Here is a 20,832-nt window from a genome sequence, read left to right as displayed (position 1 = left end):
ATTTAGCCTCTTTGGAGGCTGCCCAGTATTTATTAAGGCCAGGAAAATCCGTTCACAAAAAAACAGCACAGCACTCATGTTTCAACTCCCTTCGGTGCTGTTCTCAATCGATTCCAAGCGGCAATGATATTTTATGATCTTTTATAGCTAAACAACTTCTCCAAATCCCCCTCTTCCACCCCCCCCCCCCACCCCCCACCGCAGAATTGATTGATTTGGGGAAAAAAGGCTTTTAAAAACATGCTTTAAAAATGTGTTGCTTTTAAGCTCGTTCGTTTACCCGAGACGCGTTTAAGATGATTTAATTTGCGCGGAGATAGATCAGCATTCGATGTGTCGTTTAAAATGTAATGTTTTCTCAAGTAAGAACGGTCCCTTCGCCATTCTGTACGCCGCTGGCCGTACCTCATCGCACCCACCCACTTTCCAATACATCCGATTTGAGATAATTGTGATCTCTGGATCGAAATGCCATTCGATCATTGAGCGGTCAGCCATCAAAACTTGTCTCAACTTGAGGCAGCAGGGACAAAATCTGCGTTCCGACAATAAATCCGCTCAATAAACTACCGCAGAACCCTTCTAGGAGAGGTGGGGGGGGGGGGGGGGGAGGGGGGGGGAGGGGGGGGGGGGGCGGGGGTGGGGGGGGGGGGGGGGATAGGGTGAAACGGTGGGGATAAAGACCGAGGGAATTGTCCCTTTAAAGTTAAGGGGTAGTTGCTATTTTACTAGCTGTGCAAAAAGTGTTAGAATAATCAGCAAAAACACAACTGCACACCACCACCTTTAATTTTACATTCTCATATGTACACCCTCCGTTTTTGAATGTTTGGACACGCACACACACTGACCCCCTATACTGGTGGCTTGAACATTTATTGATGGGATGGGTTTATCCTTGATTTTTTTTTCTCTGCCCGATAGAGGATGGGGAACGATTTCCGGCAAGCTTCGGGAGATTCAAACTCCGATTAGGTTAACAGAAGTGCGGGAGAAAAATAAATTGCCAAATATGGGTATCGTTTAATCGTCACAGAGCTTCGGGTTCCAAATGAACCCTCGCCAGGGATGGTAAGTATTAGCACACCAGGACAAAAATGGTTCGATGATTACAACCTTGCCTGGCAATCCTCTCTCTGTGTGTCTCGCTTTATTGTGGCAACCAATACCTTATTGGATGGACGATCTTTAATTAGTTTGTGTGTGTACGTGTGGGAAACATTAATAATCTCCATGTGACTTATATTGAATAGAATGTCTGAACGAGGAGAAGGAAATGGTGTTTTGTGATCTTGGGAGTTCGCTTGCAAAGTATAGGATAGGAACCCTTTAAATAGTAGCGAGATCCCTTGTTTTTTCCAAGTCAGTTCATCGATCATAAAGGGAACTTTGAACACTGAGATTTACAAGGACATGGGGATAATTTTGGAACCATAAACGCCGCGAAAATTTGCAGCTTCAGTTAAACCATTTTACCGCCAGTCGCCCCCTCTAACTTATTCCCCAATTAAGCAGTAAATAGATTTTGTTTTTAACGAACAGGTTCAAACAGCCGCGTGCAATCTTCAATTATGGTGTTGGCCAAATTAAGTCCTCAAATTCTCTATGTTTTTTTTTTAGCGAAGGCGGGGTTCGGGGGTCACGATGGAGTTGAGGGTGTGGAAGCCGGTAACAGGAGAATAATCCCCCCTCCCTTCCCAACATTCGATATTTTCTCCAGCTCTATCTTCCAGCATAAAGTATGAGCATGATGACGCTTGTATAATATTATCTAAAAGCAAAACAAACGCCCCCAGCAGCAGAGTTACATTTGAATATTAAGTTGTTTTGCTTACGCCCACATACAGAGGGGGGGGGGGGGTGGGGGGGGGGGGGGGGGGGGGGGGGGGGGGGGGGAGAATATTAGACTATTAAGTGTTTATACGATGCTAATTAGCTGCGCTGGAGCTCTAATCAGACTTTGCCTGTAACTAATAAGGAATCAATTAGCTAATGAAGTGGCCATTAAGTGGAAGCGAGTCTGAGCATGGATATTTATAATACTTTGCTATGATCCCCTTAATTGCCGCTGTCATACAGAGCTCACAGCTTTCAGCATGCCTAATGAGAATCATTATATCATAACTGGCACACTTAGAAGATTTAGTGGCATAACTGCTTCCCAATTATTTTTAATTACCGACCATTCTTATAATCCGGCGCTCTGCATCCAATCGAGTTTCCAGCTATCTTTACACTTTCCAATTTACTTCTCTCTGCAACCACCCCCCCCCCCCCCCCCCACGACCCCACCCCCAATTCGCCGCGTTGCTCAAAACGCTCCGTCCCTCGGTGTTGAATAGATAAACTTTTCCGTCAGATATCAGAAATGGACCTCGTCTGCCTCTCTCACTGTCGCTGCTGGTGTTAAAAGTGTTGGTAGCGGACCGGGACGCATGGCTGATGCTTCGCCCTTCTCAATGGAATCAGTCCTGAGGAGATGTCCTGGGAGATTCTCGGGGATTCCAAGTGGCGAATAGGAATCTCACCGCACATTGGGAGAGGGGAAACTACAGCCTTGGATTTCCTCTGCGCCGGCTGTGGGGACGAATTAAATTTGCCCCGAGTTGATTTCGGTTCGAAACTTGAAATCTTTTGAGTTTTTTTAAAAAAAACTCGTCTATCTTAACATGTTGGATGCTTCGGGGTTTTTTTTTTTTGGGGGGGGGGGGGTTCTGTATGTAAGGAGATCTTGTTCACCAATCGACTCAGTGTGGGTTATGTATAATAGATTGCAGATGTCTTTTTAAATTGCGCCTGAAATGCATCTTGCATTTTTTAAATGAAACGATGGATTTAATTGAGTGTAGCACCTCCTATTGTGGCGGGGTTAGAACTCCTGAACTGGAGTCAAATGCATGTGGAAGAGATGCTGGCAGATGAGTTTCTTCCTGGTTTCAAACAGTCCTGCTGGTACAATGGTGTAGATAAGCTTGTGACCAGTCCTGGCGTGCTGTCAGTGATTGCTGTCAATGTGCTACGATGCCCTGATGCCCTCTTGCCCACTTGCCCTCTGACCCCCTCCCCGAAGTTGGCCTTTTGAAAACGGCGGAGCAAAAGCGGCTTTTTAAAGGCTGCAAATTAAGTTGCACGTTTCAAAAGGGAGGTTATTGTTGTTGTGGATATTATGCAAATTAAATTTGTTAATTTCGCAACCCTATTTCAGCAAGCCTGCCACCAACACCTGCCACCGATTCATACATCAGGATATGGATATGTTGTGACATTCTGCTCATTAAATAAACAAACCACTTTCATTTTAACAGCATTATGTAGAAAGCATTATCAGTTCCCGTATGTTCACTTTGCTTTAATCAGAAGTGACAATGGTTGTTTATAGAGAGGACGCTTAGAGTCCTCGGACTACACCTCTTAAACCAAGATGCCTTTTAACTGTGGGAGAGGCTTGACGTCTATTTTCTGAGCTGCGAACTGACTTTCCACATTTTCATTGCCAATGCATCGCTCCAGCTCCCAGGTTAGTTGTGTGTCGGTTGCAATGGTACACACACAGACAATGGCTTATGTAACACCAGGCACTGTACTCCAAGCGTAACATGCTCTGCAAAATCCTCAGAGATAGCTCAACGTGCGAGATGATGTCATGTAAATATTGGTCGCAGCGAAATGGAGCAGCAACCCGAAGTGGAATTTACAAACCCCACAACAACTCGCATTTATAGAACGCCCTTCATATAGTCAATCGCCTCAAACACAAACTGACACTTTGCACAGTTGGAAAGGCGGATAACACTTTGGCCAAAGAGCGAGATTTCAGGAGCGTATTAATGGAAGAGAGGCAGAGAGGAAGGAGGTTTCAAGTAGGGAATTGTAATTTAGGACTTGAGGCATCAATGCTGCAGCAGCGCATACAGTAGAGGCGCAAGAGGACAGAACTGGAGGTGCAGAGACACCTGGGGGTTGCAGAGTTATACCTCATCTTCGTACTGAGTTGAGATTCCACTACATGGGGGCTAACAATTAGGCTTCCTAGAGTCAGCCCTTGTGAAGGGCCTGATGTCTTTCATGATTAAAGTCACATCAAAAAGCATTTTTCATTGGTTTTGCATCCATTTGCTATATTGCTTTCCTTCCTCTCCCTGTCCCCCCTACTTGTCTTCCCACCTCAGTCCACCATCTCGTATTCAATGCTGTTGCCACCATTGCTTACTTCACGTTTTCTAAGAGTGTTCAGCCTCCGAGACTACTCCACTATTCAATAAGCCCACGATTGATTTCCACCTTCCCTCACTCTCCCCAAATCCCTGGATAAGAAACACAACAAAAACAGGAGCAGCAGCAACTCCTACATATTCTGACTATCCTCCTATCTGTTTGGCCTCATTCCTTCTCCACACTCCAGTCACGGGCCCAGAAACTTAGAGGAGATAATGGCACTTATTTAGTAACAAAACATAAAGCAAATGCCAATGTAGAATGCCTGGACTTTTTTGAATGTTTTCACAATAGGTTCCACTACAAAGCAATGTGTTAAATTATAACAAAGCCATGCATTCCTTCCACCTCCAACCATCTATGCGGGTGTCTCTTTAGTGGGTGTCTCTGTCCACGAGAGACACGTGTTGCTCTGAATGTGTCACAGCCAATGGCCATTCCCACATTACACATATTATTCAACGGTTCTTCAATGATTGTAAAGTAATTTGGGAAGTTGTTCCAAATATTCCCCCCCCCCCCCAAGAGTAGTCTAGTAAAAATGCATTTTAATAACCATTCCTAAACACACAAGGCAGTATCTAAAACAATCGCCCGTCCCCTAAGAGGAGGTAACACATTCTGCCGTGGATAGACAGCAGTTTGAATCTATTCTATCCACCTTTGAATGCAGGCCATCACAGCTGAAGACCGTGTATACCTCTATCATTGACAATTTTCCAAATTAGTGTAGAATTGTTAGAATGAATTTATGCTCCCATGAAGTTAAGTAGCTGTTCAAATCAATGTGTCACGCACCAACATTAGGGTTGCTGCCATTCCCGTGCTCGTGTGCTCGATAACAACTTTCTCAATGCACACAATACGTTCTACCAGACGGAAGATATAACTCTGAGCTATCTGGTCAGTACACACACACACACAAACATGTACCGTCCTCAGACCAGAAACACGCAATATATATAAACCAAAAGTAACCGTGGCACAATGGTTAGCACTGCTGCCTCACAGCGTTAGGAAACCGGGTTCAATGCTGGCCTCGGGTGACTTAGTGGAGTTTGCACTTTCTCCCCTGTGTCTGCGTGGGGTTTCCTCCGGGTGCTCTAGTTTCCAAAGATGTGTAGTTTAGGTGGATTGGCTGTGATAACATTTCCCCTTAGTGCCAGGGATGTGCAGGTTAGATTAGGGGCTGGGTTAGTGGGTGTGGGCGGCAGTAGACCGAGGTGAGGGTGCCCTCGGAGGGGTCGGTGCAGACCTCTGCACTGTAGGGATTCTATCATTAAACAAAATTAAAAGCTCAATGCACTGGTGGACACCAGATCTTGCAATATAGATCCATTCTTGTCTGGAACCAAAAGAGAAAATGCTAGAAAACCGGGCAGCATCTGAAAGGAGAGAAAATAGCTAACCGTTCGAGTCCAGATGACCCTTTACCAAAGCTAAAAGGCATAGAAAGTGGGAGATATTTATACTGTAGGGCGAGGGAATGAAAGATGAGTCATAGCCACAGAACCCATGGGAATAGAGTCCCCAGAGAGAATAAAAGGTGCGAAAGGCATAGAGCAGGAAACTAAAAATCAGAGGGTAATACTCAGGAGGGTAACACCCTCTTTAATCCCCCACTGTCCGTTGCCTTTTAGCTTTGACAAGGGGACATCTGGACTCGAAACGATAGCTCTTTCCTCTCCCAACAGATGCTGCCAGACCTGCTGAGAATTTCCAGGATTTTCTCTTATTGGTTTCAGTTTCCACCAATCGCAGTAATCCATTCTTGTCCTGGTGTCAACATGCACCAGCTCACTTCAAAGTCCAAACACTGTTGGTGGCCGAGTCTTGGGTCAGTTCAGCCTGTTAGTCAGGCACGTTTCTCAGAATGTGCGCATTGCCGTTTATAATCGCTCTCTGACCACTGTGGGAGGGAGAGGGATCACTTGAGGTTTGTTGGTTGAACATCTGGATGGAAGGAGGTGTGTCTGATGACCAATCTCCCTAATCCAACTCAATATGATCTGAATTGCCCGCTCCTCTTCGGGATTTCTCTGCTGGGCTGGGGCGTGGGGGGGGCGGTTTAATCTGAATTTACCTTGAGTTTTTCCCCTGCTCGCTTAAAGGGGAATGACTCCAGTCTATTTGTCTTGAATTTGTGGAAATGCGTTGATCCAATTTGGACACTGACTCTCTCTGAAGCAACCACTGTCCAGATTCAGCCTGAATGCTCACTCAGCAAGTGTGAGGAGGTCGTTAGCTTTGAAATGAACAATGTGGCTGGACCACCCCCCCCCCCCCTCCCCACACACTCCACCCACCCCGACAACCACCCCTACCCCAATGTTAATTCTGAGATGAATTTCTACCTTTCAGGCTGGAGTGGATTTTGGACTCAGGAGACGCGCTTCCATTTTTGTTTTCAAAGTAGCAAAGGGCTTGAATATGAACAGTTCAGAGCTGCCAAATAAATAGTCGAGCATCTTTTCCTCTGGAGTCAGCCCCGTCACAGCAATGATTGTAAAAACAATTCAGTCATCACTTCTCGGGGATGTGTGTGTCAGCCTGGCAGGTCCGGTGGCAGCCCCCGGAGGCATGTACCATCACAATGTGACATGGTATTGCTCTTGAGGTGGCGCAAGGCGCAGCGCGCACAACCCAGTCTCGATCCCACTCCACAGCCCCCCACCCCCTCAGCTCTGCCTCGCAATGTTAATTGAATATTGTAGTGAACGATAATACATTTTGCTGAACCTTTCCTTTCTCTCTGAGCTTTCTAGGCAATTGACTCATCCCAGCTCTAACATCAAAGATTCAATGATTTTATTTTTGCTGAAGAAGACGCAACACACTTTGTAATTACGTATTTCCTTTAAAAAGCCATCAACGTTTGCTGACGAACCAATTTTCTACACCTTTATCGCAAATTCACACCAACACAATTCCTCAAGAGCTGGTAATACAAGGTAAACAATTTTCCTACCGCCCTCAAATATAATTATAACAAGCAGCGTTATTTCATCATATTGAATTGGCAAAATAGAATTCTTCTAACCTTGCATTGATTTCACTGATAATAGAAAAGCATTTTTCCTCTCAAAATTGGGCTGGTTTAGCACACAGCTAAATCCCTGGCTTTAAAAGCAGACCAAGGCAGGCCAGCAGCACGGTTCAATTCCCGTACCAGTCTCCCCGAACAGGCGCCAGAATGTGGCGACTAGGGCTTTTCACAGTAACTTCAGTGAAGCCTACTTGTGACAATAAGCGATTTTCATTTAATTTCATTCAATTCACATGCAAGTTAACCCATTGGCTGGATTTCTCATCGAAGTTGTTCTTTCCAATTCAGTCCCACTGACTATTACCTCGATATTTCTGCACCGCTCACAAAGTTCACTAATGTCAAAGAAACGTCATTAGAAATTCCGATTGCACCGACGATAAACGTCATCATACTGTCAAAAACACTTCAATGGAATTCAAAGTTAAAACCCTCTCTCCGCCCCCCCCCCCCCCCCCCCACAGTTAACACAAATCGACAATAAAGGCGGCGGAGCACAATTCCCTGCTTTCAAATACATCCCATGCAAGGTTTGCATTTAATAGCGTCCTAGAAGCACCTTAAAGCACTTCACACAAAAATAAATTGCTTTGATTATGTGGCCTTCTGTCTTTAACAGCGCAGATCAGTTACTTCAGAAACAATATACTCTAATGGAGTACATATTTGCTTTAAACTATGGTTGGGGGGGGGGGGGTGAGGGGGTATTAATCTAACCAGCCAGGAGGAACTGATTGGGCTTGGGTCGAACGCTTTTTAACATTCGGTCCAATTTATCCTCTACCGATATGACTGGAAACTAATACCAGACAGAGCGTGAAAGGGGCGCCTGCCTTGATTTCTGTTCTCAGCCGGGGAGTAATGTTTGCATGGCCGCCTGATAATGCCTGTTTTATTTAGCTTTTTTTGGAAAAATAGCCGAAGCAAAATATCGCTCCTTTAAATGTGAGCTCCGATCACAATTGCAGTAACATTTTACACATATATATATATATATAACCAGGCAGATGATGGTTGCTAGAAGGATTTTCAGCTGTTATCTGCTCATGTCTCAGAGTTTAACATCAGACTAGCCTGGACAATCGCACCTTTGGGTTCTTCCGTGTGAAGTTGTGGATTTGTAATGGACTATTTAGCTTGAATAGCTTTGGACAAATACTTTTTTATGCTTTAAGTGCAGGACGATTTTGTAACCGCTTCTTACGAACTGAAATTACAATGAAATTGACGGGGGAGACTAGGAACAGATGTTTAGGAGGATTTTTGCTTTGTCTAGCTTATAATGCATTATTTTGCAGAAGATTTAGCTCAGCAACTTTCATTTTTTTTTAACCAGACTTCTACTCGGAGACTGTAATGATTTTTGGTTAAGTAAGGACATCGGGGACAGCAATCCTATGATCAGCACCTGTGGTATTGCCCTTTATATATGCATCAGCAATTTAGTTACAGGTCACAAAAACGCATCTGCTCTTTCTTTGTCGAAAGAACACATTTTCTTCTTCATTTTTCGAATGGACAGTCTCAGTCTAAATAAAGAGTTGCATTTATTTAGCGACGTTCATCTTAGGACACAAACGAAGTGCATTTGTATTGCCACTTGGGCTACATCTCAAAATTACCCCTAATTTGGCACAAAATTGGCAACCTCTCTGAGACAAGCCACAGCCTTTTCGTTCTGGGAAATTGTTCACACTGCTGTCGCAGGAGACACCCTTCTCAAATTTGCACCAAGGCATCCTGTTGACATATATTAAAGGGAGCTGTATCTTTTCATGATATATGTGACCTTGGAACGCTTAATGGAAACTGAGAGCCCCGAATGCGAATTTGTTTCTTTTCTCAGAATAACATTCCTCTTTTTGGGGGAGCACAAAAGAAGTGATTTTTTATCGGCATCCTCTTTCTTTGAAAATGTGCCAAACCATTGCAAATAATTTTAATCAGCAATTTGTTAAGTATCACTATTTGAACTGTGAGTTAAAGCACCCAACTTTAAGATATTGGCTTGGATGATTTACTAACTCCAACTGTGCGATTTCAACTTGGCATCATCAGATGCTATTGCTGATCCAGGATTCTGTTTCTCCGGTGTTGATCCATTCCCACATTCTGCTGGACTTCACAATTCCTCGGAGTCATGACGCCACCAATCTCCTCAATCACTCGGTTTTTAAACAGTATTGTTTAAATCAACAAGAATATGACAGGGGCCAGAGCGAAGATGGAGAAATAGCAATTCTGATTTTCAAAAGGCATTATCAAAGATTACTGCACAAGTTAAGAGAAGATATTGTAGGGGTGACATATTAGCATGGATAAAGGATTGGGTAGCTAACGGGAAGCAGAGAGCAAGGATAAATGAGTCTTTTTCATGTTCAGAAGCTGTAACTAGTGAAATACCACAGGGATGAGTGCTAAGTCCTCAACTATTTACATTCTACATTAATGATTTGAATGAAAGGATTGGCTGTATGGTAGCTAAATTTGCTGATGACCCCAAGATTGGTAGAAAACTAAGTTCTCAAGAGGAGCTAGAGATAGGGATACAGACAGGTTAAGATAGATAGGTTAAGTGAGTGGGCAAGTATTTTGCAGATGGAGTATAACATGGGAAAATGTAAACTTGCCCACTTTGGCAGGAAGAATAGAAAATCAGTATGGTATTTAAATGGGGAGAGATTGCAGAATTTGGTGGTACAGAAGGATCTGGGGCTCCTGGTACCCGAAATGCAAAAGGGCTAGTACGCAAGTTCAGGAAGTGATTGGAAAGGCAAATGGAGTGTTGGCATTTATTGCAAAAGGAATGGAATATAGAAGTAGGAGGTTTTGCTGCAGCTGTACAGGGCATTGGTGAGATCATATTTGGGATACTGTGTAAAGCTTTGATCTGTTTATTTGAAGAAAGGTATAACTGCATTAGAAACAAAAGTTCACTTGACTCATTCCTGGGATGGGCGTTTCGAAGAATGTGAGGGTGACCTTATTGAAACAAATCAGACCCTGGGGGGATTTGATAGGATGAATACCGGGAGGATGTTTCCACTTTTGGAAGAGACTAGAACCAGGCACATGGGCCTGGATTCTCCGATTTGGAGACTATGTCCCCACGCCGGCGTGAAAACGACAGTAAAACTGGCGCAAAACGGTCACTGATTCCCTGTTTTGCTGGGGGCGAGCATGGAGGCAGCGTAGAGCAGCCGGCTGTAGCTGCCGATATGGCCTGGAGAATTGCCGGGTCCGCGGACACGCACGTGCACGGCGGCGGCCTGCAGCGGCCGCGCCATACTTCATGGTGGATACCGCTCGCGGACCCGGCCCATGAAATAGTTCCCCCCTTTGGCCGGCTCACACCTCCGGACCGCCCCACCACAGTGCCCCCAGCCCTGAATATGTCCACCCCTGCCTGCGGATCAGCCCTCCCCCGACTGTGGCAGCGCTAGACTGAGTCCGCAGCCGACATACCGAGTTCCTGATGGGTGAGACCATGAGAGACCCACGCCGTCGCGAACTCGGCCGGTCGGGGACGGAGCATTGGGGGGGTGGGCCTCAGCCAACGTACGGAGGCAGTGGATACACATGCAGCGTATTCTGCAAATACACCGCTTTTCAGGGGGCGGAGCAACGCAAAAGCAGCGCCGCCCCCGCTTTTGGCATCATCGGGGATTGTCTGCCGAGTCGCCGAACGCGATTTCGGTGTTGGGGATCGGAGAATCCAGCCCATGGTTTCAGAAGAAGACGTCTACCATTTCAGTAGAAAATTAGGGCAACTTTGTTTCTCACAGAGGGCCATTGTCACGCCGTTTTCACGCCGTTGTCACACCGACACGAAATGAAAAATGAAATGAAATGAAGATCGCTTACTGTCACAAGTAGGCTTCAAATGAAGTTACTGTGAAAAGCCCCTAGTCGCCATATTCCGCCGCCTGTTCAGGGAGGTTGGTACGGGAATTGAACCGTGCTGCTGGCCTGAATTTCAAAGCCAGCAATTTAGCCCTGTGCTAAACCAGCCCATTCGTGGGGACATAGTCTGTTGAATTTCCTTCGCCAGAGCACAATGAGGTTTGGGTCATTGAATTGATTCAAGGCAGAGTTAGACAGGCTGTAACTAGATGAGGGAGACAAGGGTTATGGGGAGGGGGACAGGCAGGAAAGTAGATTTGACACCACAACCAGATCAGCTGTGATCTTATTGAATAGTGGAGCAGGCTCGAAGGGCTGAATGGCCTACTCCTGCTCTTACGTTTCTATGTTCCTAATTCGCTCTTGTTATATTTTTGAAAGGAGGCCCGATGATGAAGAAAACTCTTTTTATTCAAATGTATTTGCACTGAGTAAAGATGGGTATTGCCAGTAGAACAAACTTTGAATTCCTTAAAATCGAATAATCTTTCAAGTTTCTGATCATCACAAAACCAGGGACAAAAATGGGTCATTCACCCACCAAAGGATAACTCTCCAGCATTCCCACTCTTCCTTGGCCCAATTGAGTACCCATAACAGCTGCATCTCCTCTACGGTCGCTGGCAGCTTATGCAAAATATTTATCACCGGTTATGCGGAGAAGTTGCATCTGATATCTGTTTCAAGTCCGACTTTAGCCATGCTGTGAAGTGGCTGCACTCACTATTTTGAGTGGGCAATTTAATGCGGACGGGAAAGGGCAACCCACAGATGTTGGGATTTGACAGCGTCAAGCCTGACAAAAAAAAGATTCTGATCAGTGGTCTCAGGTCCCGTGACAGCTGAGACCAGCATAACCTCGCAGCGAAAAAGGAGCCGTGGAGGCGAATAGCATGGATGCATTTAAGCAGAGGCGAGCTAGTTTAGCACAGTGGACTAAACAGCTGGCTTATAATGCAGAACAAGGCCAGAAGCACAAGTTCGATCCCCAAACAGGCACCAGAATGTGGCAACCTGGGGCTTTTCACAGTAAGTTTATTGAAGCCTACTTGTGACAATAAGCAATTATTGTTATTAAGCACACAGGGAGAAATAAATGGAGGGACAGTTTCATAGGATCATGGAACTTAGAGAATCGAAGGAGGCTATTTGGCCCATCATGCTTGTGCCGAGACTTTGAGTGAGCAGTTGCACTTAGTCCAACTTCGCCCCGTTTCTTTGTCCGTACCCCTGTAAGTTCCATATTCTCAAGGACCTGTCCAACCCCCTTTTAAAATTATTCATAGAACCAGCTTCCACTATCTTTCCAGAGAATGCATCCCGGCTCCTGTAAATCTCTCAGTGATCAAAAAAAATCTTGTCCTATCTCCTCTGGATTTTTTGCTATGGTTTTGAATCTATGAGCTGCGGTTTTGACTCTCTCACCAGAGGGAATGATGTTTCACTGAGTATTCTAAAAAAAATCTTCCCTCATCTTGGAAACCTCTATCGGGTCAACTCTTAGATTTAAATGTCCCAAGTAGAACAGTGCTAATTTTTCCAACCTATCCTTATAATTAGGTCCCTGAACCCTGGTAATCTTTTGACAAATCGCCCCCTACCCCCCCCCCCCCCCACTCTTTCTAAGGCCTTGACAACTTTTTCTGTAGTGTGGTGCCCAGAATGTTCCACAATAATTCAGCTGAGGCCCAATGAGTTATTTATAAACTTCTAGTATGATCTCATAGAATCACTACAGTACAGAAAAAGGCCACTCAGCACATTGAGTCAGCACAGATCCTCCGAAAGAGCACCCTACCTATGCTCACTCCTCTACCCTATCCCTGTAACCCCACCTAACCTTTGGACACTAAGGACAATTCAGCATGGCCAATCCATCTAACCCACACATCTTTGGACTGTGGGAGGAAACTGGAGCACCCGGAGGAAACCCACGCAGACATGGGGATGACATGCAAACCCCACACAGTCACCCAAGATCATAATTTAACCCGATCCCTGGTGCTGCGAGGCAGAAGTGCTAACCACTGTGCCACCGTGCCACCCTTCAATTTTATATTCCATTTTTCTATTTATGAACCCAAGTAACCCATATGCTTTTTTAACCACATTATCATCTGCCCTGTTGATGGAGTTAGATACAGCAAACCATCTCGAAGTTTGTGTGGAGCAGAAACCACTGGCATGGACCTTTTTGGGTTGAGTGGCCAGGTTCAGTGCTGTACATATATGGGGAACATGGGTCAATTCTATGACAGGAGTAGTACCACTGCATCATTACTGCATCATTTGTGGGCAACACGGTAGCACAGTGGTTAGCACAGTTGCTTCATAGCTCCAGGGTCCCAGGTTTGATACCCGGCTGGGTCACTGTCGGAGTCTGCACGTTCTCCCTGTGTGTGCGTGGGTTTCCTCCGGGTGCTCCGGTTTCCTCCCAAAGTCCAAAGATGTGCAGGTTAGGTGGATTAGCCATGCTAAATTGCCCTTAGTATCCAAAAACGTTAAGTGGGGGTTATGAGGATAATACATGTGCATGAGTAGGGTGCTCTTTGTAAGGGCCGGTGCAGACTCAATGGGCCGAATGGCCTCCTTCTGCACTGTAAATTCTATGATCTATGATTATTAGCCACATGCTCTGATTTAAATGTCAGTAAGGCTCATTGGTGTCCCACAGTATCCTCAGCTCTCAATTATGCCTCCAAGTAGCTGGTAATGCACACCATTGGGCATACCGTGGTACCTCGCCTCAACGGACGAGCTAAACTAACTGAGCGTGCAATTGGCTTCAGTTTGTGTAGATAAGAATGAGCCTCTTAAGTGCTGGAAGTTCAAATTCCACCACGTCAGCTGACGGAATTTAAATTCAGTTAATAAATCTGGGGCGTGATTCAACCTGTTGCAGCCAGCGCAGTTACAGGCGGAACGGATGAATCGTACAAGATCCCCAAATCCCACTGGGTGAGGTACAAATCTGCAGGTTTAACGGCTCATTTAAATACCCGGACGGCGGACTCACCCAGTGCCCTGGACTGAATGGCCACGCCTATGAGACCTCGCCAGGGTGCCGTTTCGTACTGGTCCACACAAACGTGGAACAGGTGGAATGGCACCTTAGGGGTGCCACAAGGAATTAGAAACCCCCAGGTGGCCAGGAACAGGGAAGGTTTAAACCCTGGCATTCCGCCTGGCATCTGGGCACCCTGGCACTGCCAGAATGGCACTCTGGCAGTGCCAGCCAGGCTCCCTGGCAGTGCCATTCAGGTGTTTCCAGGGTGCCTGCTGGCACTGCCAGGATATTAGGGGCACTGCCAGGGTGCCAGGCCCACAGTGCCAAGGTGTCCAGGCGCCAGGTTGGCACTGACAGGAGTCAGGTCCTTGGGGTCCTTGCAAATTGGAGGGGGCTCGGGAGGGGGTTCCCAGGGACCTCAACAAAGTTGGAAGTTGAGGGCTGGGGTGGGGGGGGGGGGGGGGGGGGGTGGAGGGGGGGAACATTTGAGCTGCCGAGCAAAATAATGGCCAGATCTGCGAAAAGCCAACCCTGCTGGCAAGATCAGCTCACCAGCAGAAAATCTTTCTCAGTGTGGCCTCAGCCGGGAGAAACTCCCTGAAGCTAAAACAATGGCAAAGTGCCATTGAATAGCCGGGTAATTTTCAGCGTAGCAACCATTGAGGATCACCAGCCAAACGTGCCCGAAAGTGGACTTAAGTCCGCTGAGTCTCACCCCTGGGATCAAAATCTACTCTCAGTCATGGTGACCATGAAACTACCATTGTTGTTGTAAAAACTCATCTGGTTCACTAATGTCCCTTGGGGAAGGAAATCTGCCGTCCTTACCAGGTCTGGCCTACATGTGACTCCAGACCCACAGCAATGTGGTTGACTGTTAACTGCCCTTCGAAATGGCCGAGCAAGTCACGCTGTTCACGGGCAATTACAGATGGGTAACAAATGCTGGCCTTGTCTAAACTTTTGTCAGAGTCATCCAGACTCAAAATGTTAGTTCTGTCCTCTCTGCACAGATGCTGCCAGACCTGCTGAAATTGTCCAGACTTCTCAGTTTTGTTTCTGTTCCAGGATGATTGGCCACAATCGCTCTTCATCAGCAGAGTTCCTTGGACGTGTCACACATCTTGCTGGTGTCTGCCTTCAAAGCCAGAGTCCTGTTGCGAAGAATGATCTGCCTCTCCCATTTGTTCCATTCTCTATCCACAGATGCTGTCAGACCTGTTGAGGTTGTCCAGCATTTTCTGTCCTGTTTCAGCTTCCGGCATCCATAGTAATTTACTTTAATATCGGAACAGATTTAGATCTTCCTGAGTGTCATCCTGTAGTTAACAATGAAACCTAGTCACAGAAATGCTGTTGTTTACAATAGGAATGACTGGCTCAACATTAAATCCAATCCTCACCAAGAGGAAGGAATCTGAAGAAGAAGGAGAAATACTATGTAAACTTCTTTTGAACATGTACCAATAGAACTTCACAGCCTCCAATCGTCCTTCAATGGAGGGTGGATTAACTGACAGAACAGAGCATTTCTATGACTTTTGGCATGAACAAAATGTTCATTATTATTAAACTCAGCCTCGTTAAAATTGCTTTCTTAAATTATGAAGGAATCATCTGTGAGAGGATCGGACACTAATCATTGCTAAATGTGGCATCCACTATTTTTATGTTTCGGTTATAAATGTCACTTGTGAAGTTAACAAAAAATATTATGACATATTCTTGCTGAATGTAACAAAATTTCAATTTAAAATGCTATCCATAAAAACTTCACAAGTGTAAAAAGAATATTGTTTTGCGCTTTGTGCCCCAATATAAATTCTTAAGGAAAGAAAATGGATTAGTCTCAATGTAAAATGTCTACATGTTGGACCAACCCCACACCATCTGTAATCTAGTGAAAATAATAAATTATGGATACTTCCAAATATAAGAAAAAGAATAAGAGCTTGCACTCAGCTTGTGCCTTTCACAATCACAGGATGTCCCAAAGCACTTTCTAGCCATAAAGTACAGTCGCTATTGTAATATGTGAAATGTGACAGTCAATTTGTGTGCAGCAAGTTCCCACAAACATCAATGTAAAAATAACCACATCATAATGTTTTAGTGATTTTGGTTAATGATAAATATTGCCCAGGACATTGGGAAGAACTCCCTTGGTCTTCAGAATGGTCACAGTAAGAAGTCTTACAACACCAGGTTAAAGCCCAACAGGGTTATTTGGAATCATTAGCTTTCGGAGCGCAGCTCCTTCATCAGGGTGCACTCCAAAAGCTAGTGATTTCAAATAAAACTGTTGGTATTTAACTTGGTAGTGTAAGACTTTTTACTGTGCCCACCCCAGTCCAATGCCGGCATCTCCATGCCATGGCTTCAGAATGGTGACATCGGATCTTTTTCTGTTCACCCAAGAGGGTAGTTAAGGGTCTCTTTCATAAGCGGACAACGCTGACAATGTAGTGCTCCCTCCTTACCACACTGGAATGCCAGCCTGGATTATGTGATCAAGCCTCCAGAGTGGGTCGCAGAGGAGAGATTACCATGACTGAGGCATGGCTGACACACAAGCAACATATTTAAGAGGGAAGAAGATTCTGGAGGTGCGGCATTTTAATTCTTCCATTCAACATTCAAAAAAGATATCATTATCAAAATGATCTTTGAATCGTCCTAAAAGCTTCCAATGTGGATATCCATGGAACAAGATCAGGTGTCTTCATTGCTGGGAAATTAGCGACAGACTCCTAAAACTGCTTTATTGATTGGAATGTGATTGTCAGTTCAGGACATTCTGACAGCCCATTTGGTAGCATCGGACCCCATCTTGGCACTCAGCTCTTCTAGCTAATTGCTTGGTCACCTCAGCACTGAGCCATCTCTCTGTCCCAACCGACGTTGCTGGCCCCATTTTAATCACCAGCATGCTTTAGGCAAACCTCCTCGTTCAATGATAGAGTGAGTCTCCATGAGTATTTGCATTAGCATTTATATACATTATGGATGATGGGAATATTTTACAGAGCCAATGGGAATCAAGGGGAAAACTGCACCAGTTTCTGTCATTCCTGGCACAAAGAAAGACGTTTGTGTTGGTTGGAAGTCAATAATCTCAGCTCCAGGACATCACTGCAGAAGTTCATTCAGCCTATCCATCTCCAGATGCTTCAGCAATAACTTTCCGACCATCATAAGGTCAGAAGAGGATATATTTGCAGATGTCAGCATAATGTTCAGCACCATTCGCGGCTCCTCAGATATTTAAGCAGTCCATGTCCAAATGCAGCAAGACCTGGACAATATCCGGGCTTGGGCTGACAAGTGGCAAGTAATAGTCATACCACACAAGTGCCAGGCAATGACCATCTCCAACAAGAGAGGGTCTAACCATCGCCGCTTGACATTCAATGGCATTACCATCGTTGAATCACCCACTATCACCCTGAGGTTACCATTGATCAGAAACTGAACTGGACTAGCCATATTGATACTGTGGCTACTAGAGCAGGTCAGAAGCTAGGAATCCTACACCGAGTAACTCACCTCCTAACCCACCAATCCCTGTCACCATCTACAAGACACAAGTCAGGAGTGTAATGGATACTCTCAACTTGCCTAGATGAATGCAGTTCCAACAACACTCAAGAAGCTGGGACCTTGGGTGCTCTCATCAAGAGCCAGTGCAGTCTCGATGGGCCGAATGGCCTCCTTCTGCACTGTAAATTCTATGTTAATCCAGGACAAAGCAGCCCACTTGATTGCCACCCCTTCCATAAACATTCAATCCCACTACAACCGATGAACAGTGGCAGCTACAAGATGAACTGCAAGAACTCACCAAAGTTCCTTAGACAGCACCTCCCAAACTCATAACTACCACCATCCAGAAGGGCAAGGGCAGCAGCTACATAGGTACACCACCCCCTGGAAGATGCCCTCCCTGTCATTCACAGCCCTGACTTGGAAATATATCACCCTTCCTTCACCGTCACTGGGACAAAATCCTGGAATTCCCTCACTAACAGCAGTGTGGGTGTACCTACACCTCAGAGACTGCAGCGGTTCAAGAAGACAACCTTCTGAAGGGCAACCAGCGATGCGCAATAAATGCTGGCCTAACCAGCGACGCCCACATCCCATAAATGAATTTTTAAAGTACATTTTTTTGAGGAGATACATTTCTAAACAAGGATGGAGGGGCAACTTGTATTCCCTCTCGGCATGCCTTCCACTTTAAGCGGCAATGACCATATCTGTGTTTCTCTGTGTTTGTACATTTCTCTGCCATTATTTTACAAAAGGCGTTAGTCTTCAGCCACTTATTTCCCTGATCCCGCCAGCTATTCTTAGCTACTGTTAGCTTCTGTCAAGAAATTAATAACCGTGGATACCTTGAGGTGACGTTCTCTACATTTGGTTTGCCTGCCTCATTTGTCTTTTGCTGCATGTCTCACTGCTGCTCAACAGAATACAGATTTAGGAAGTGGAAATAATTAGCAATAGGTGTTAGCAACACTGGCCTTTAAACACACCATAACTGCGAAAATAAATCATGCTGGATACTGTTCGAGATATAATACAATCTCAAAAGTCATGTTTTAAAAAAAATCAGATCCTTTGTATTATTTCTGTTTCTTTTAAACTATATTCACTTTACTTCTCTCATGTTCGATAGCAAAGTGAAAAACTGAAAAGCAATTATTCCTACGATGCGGCAATTGACTGTTGATTGTCACTTGATCCTCTTGCATTAAAAGATCTCCACCATTATTCCATAATGGATCAATGAAATGGTGCAGATAAGCTGTCTGTGTCTGCCATGAGGTTAAAAGATACACAGTGACTGACAAAAAGCATTCTCTTAAATTTCACACTGCACATTATAGGCCAATGTCAATGTGAATTAGCTCTGATTGACCAAACCACAAATTCCTCAAAGTTATCTTGCTTTTTGGGTGTAAGTCATCATCAATCCTGCGAGGGTGCCAAAAGAGAAGGCTGGTGGTATAACTTAGGCCTGCAAACTGCACTTGCATTTAGCATGGACCAATCTCATACCAATACTAGTGGTACAATGACATCCTTGTGCATTCCAGAGAATACCCTACAGCAGTGTTTTTCAAACCTCTTTGTCCGGGATCCATTTTTACCAACCGGCCACCCTTCAGGACCCACACTGGCTGAACTTCGCAGCCCACACCGGCGAACCTTGTAGACCCACGCTGGCCGACGTTTGCGACCCAAGTGACCTGAACTTCGCGATCCACCATTTTCTCTTATCTTTAATGTGACAGGTGAGCCTGCTTGGTCCTCACAATCTCTCTTGCTTTGTTATTCAATGTTACTTTCCTGATAATGACTTCAGCTGATGATTTAAGATCTCACGGCATCAGTTGAAAAAAATAAAGAGGTTTGTCCTCAAACTCACCATGTTTAGTCTTTAAATGTCTTTGAAGTTTTGAGGGTTTGAAACTTCCATTTGCCAGTTCTTCCCTGCATATAACACACATGAACTATGCATCCTTATTTGCACTGGCACAATTAATAAACCCATACCTCAAGTAATCATCTCTATGTTGCTTTGTTCCTGTTTTCAGATTCTTCTTCATGGGTTGTTCACCAGAGGCCCTGGTGGCAGCTGCAAAATGGAGGAATCTCTCTCACGCCCAGAACCTGTGACATCAGCGTACGGAACGTGTGGCCTGCTCTCTGCCACCTCTCCAGGCAAGAAGGCTCCAGCGATTTTTTAAAAAGTCTGCTCCTAGGTCAGTGCGCTGACGTCAGGAGGAGGCGGTCTGCCCCACTGGGCTCCAGCCTTGCGGACTGCTGAGGGGGCACGCATGCGCGGAACAGACGGTATTCTGAAAGCCGATCGTGGCTGGCATTTTTCAAATCCAGTCATGCCGCTTGGCATTACTTCCCGTAATCAGGAACACCGCTATGCGTGGCCCGCGATCGGGAACACCGTGTCACATGGCCCCGTGGCCCTCCCAACACCCGCCTGCGACACACCCGCAGGTCACGACCCTGGGCTTAAAAATGATGTGATATCGTCTGTGAGCAGATGAGATTTATAAACTGTGAATGAAGAATGCCTCTCCCTCAATAATTTACCACCATAACATGTTTCCAAGCCAATTCTCAGCCTGGAACCAATGATCTTCAGGCAGTGTATCTGATTTGCAGGTCCTCCCACCCAAACATATGCCCTTGACTATTTATACATGAGGTATGTACACATTCTATTCCCAATTCAATACAATGATAGGCAGCTGTTACTGGGGAAAGAACGGGGATGTGGGACTAATTGGACAGCTCTTTCAAAGGGCCAGTGTAGACACAATGGGCTGAATGGTCCCCTTCAGTGTCACATTCTATGATTTTGATATACTGGACACACTGTTGAAAGCAGCCAAATTTAGAACAGAACAGAATAAAGCTTTGTTGTCCACACAGAAGTGAAAATTTTCCATTAAAAATGGATAACTCCCCAGGAGCAGTCCATAGTCTCCCTATAGTTGTCAGGGGAATGTCTATCCTTTAGTATTAGGATAAATAATTCCCAACCCATCTAATTAACTTCAATATAGGCCCAGGCTTTCCATTCCCTGAGATGGTGGTTGTATCCAAGAAGCACTCCGGAAGATGTGCTGAGGAA

The 20,832-nt window shown here is 45.3% G+C and overlaps 1 long non-coding RNA gene across 1 annotated transcript; it reads left to right on the top strand.

The window, feature by feature from the left end:
- The first annotated feature begins 12,005 nt into the window (after positions 1-12,005).
- LOC140391463 (uncharacterized) lies at positions 12,006-16,113 on the top strand. The gene is made up of 2 exons (XR_011935083.1): positions 12,006-12,193; positions 15,240-16,113. It is a non-coding gene; the product is annotated as an uncharacterized lncRNA (long non-coding RNA).
- Positions 16,114-20,832: the final 4,719 nt, after the last annotated feature.

Source organism: Scyliorhinus torazame, chromosome 15 (genome assembly GCF_047496885.1).
Source record: "Scyliorhinus torazame isolate Kashiwa2021f chromosome 15, sScyTor2.1, whole genome shotgun sequence".
Taxonomy (NCBI): domain Eukaryota; kingdom Metazoa; phylum Chordata; class Chondrichthyes; order Carcharhiniformes; family Scyliorhinidae; genus Scyliorhinus; species Scyliorhinus torazame.
The sequence above is the reverse complement of the archived record's forward strand: the minus strand, read 5'-3'. Positions and strand labels throughout refer to the sequence as shown.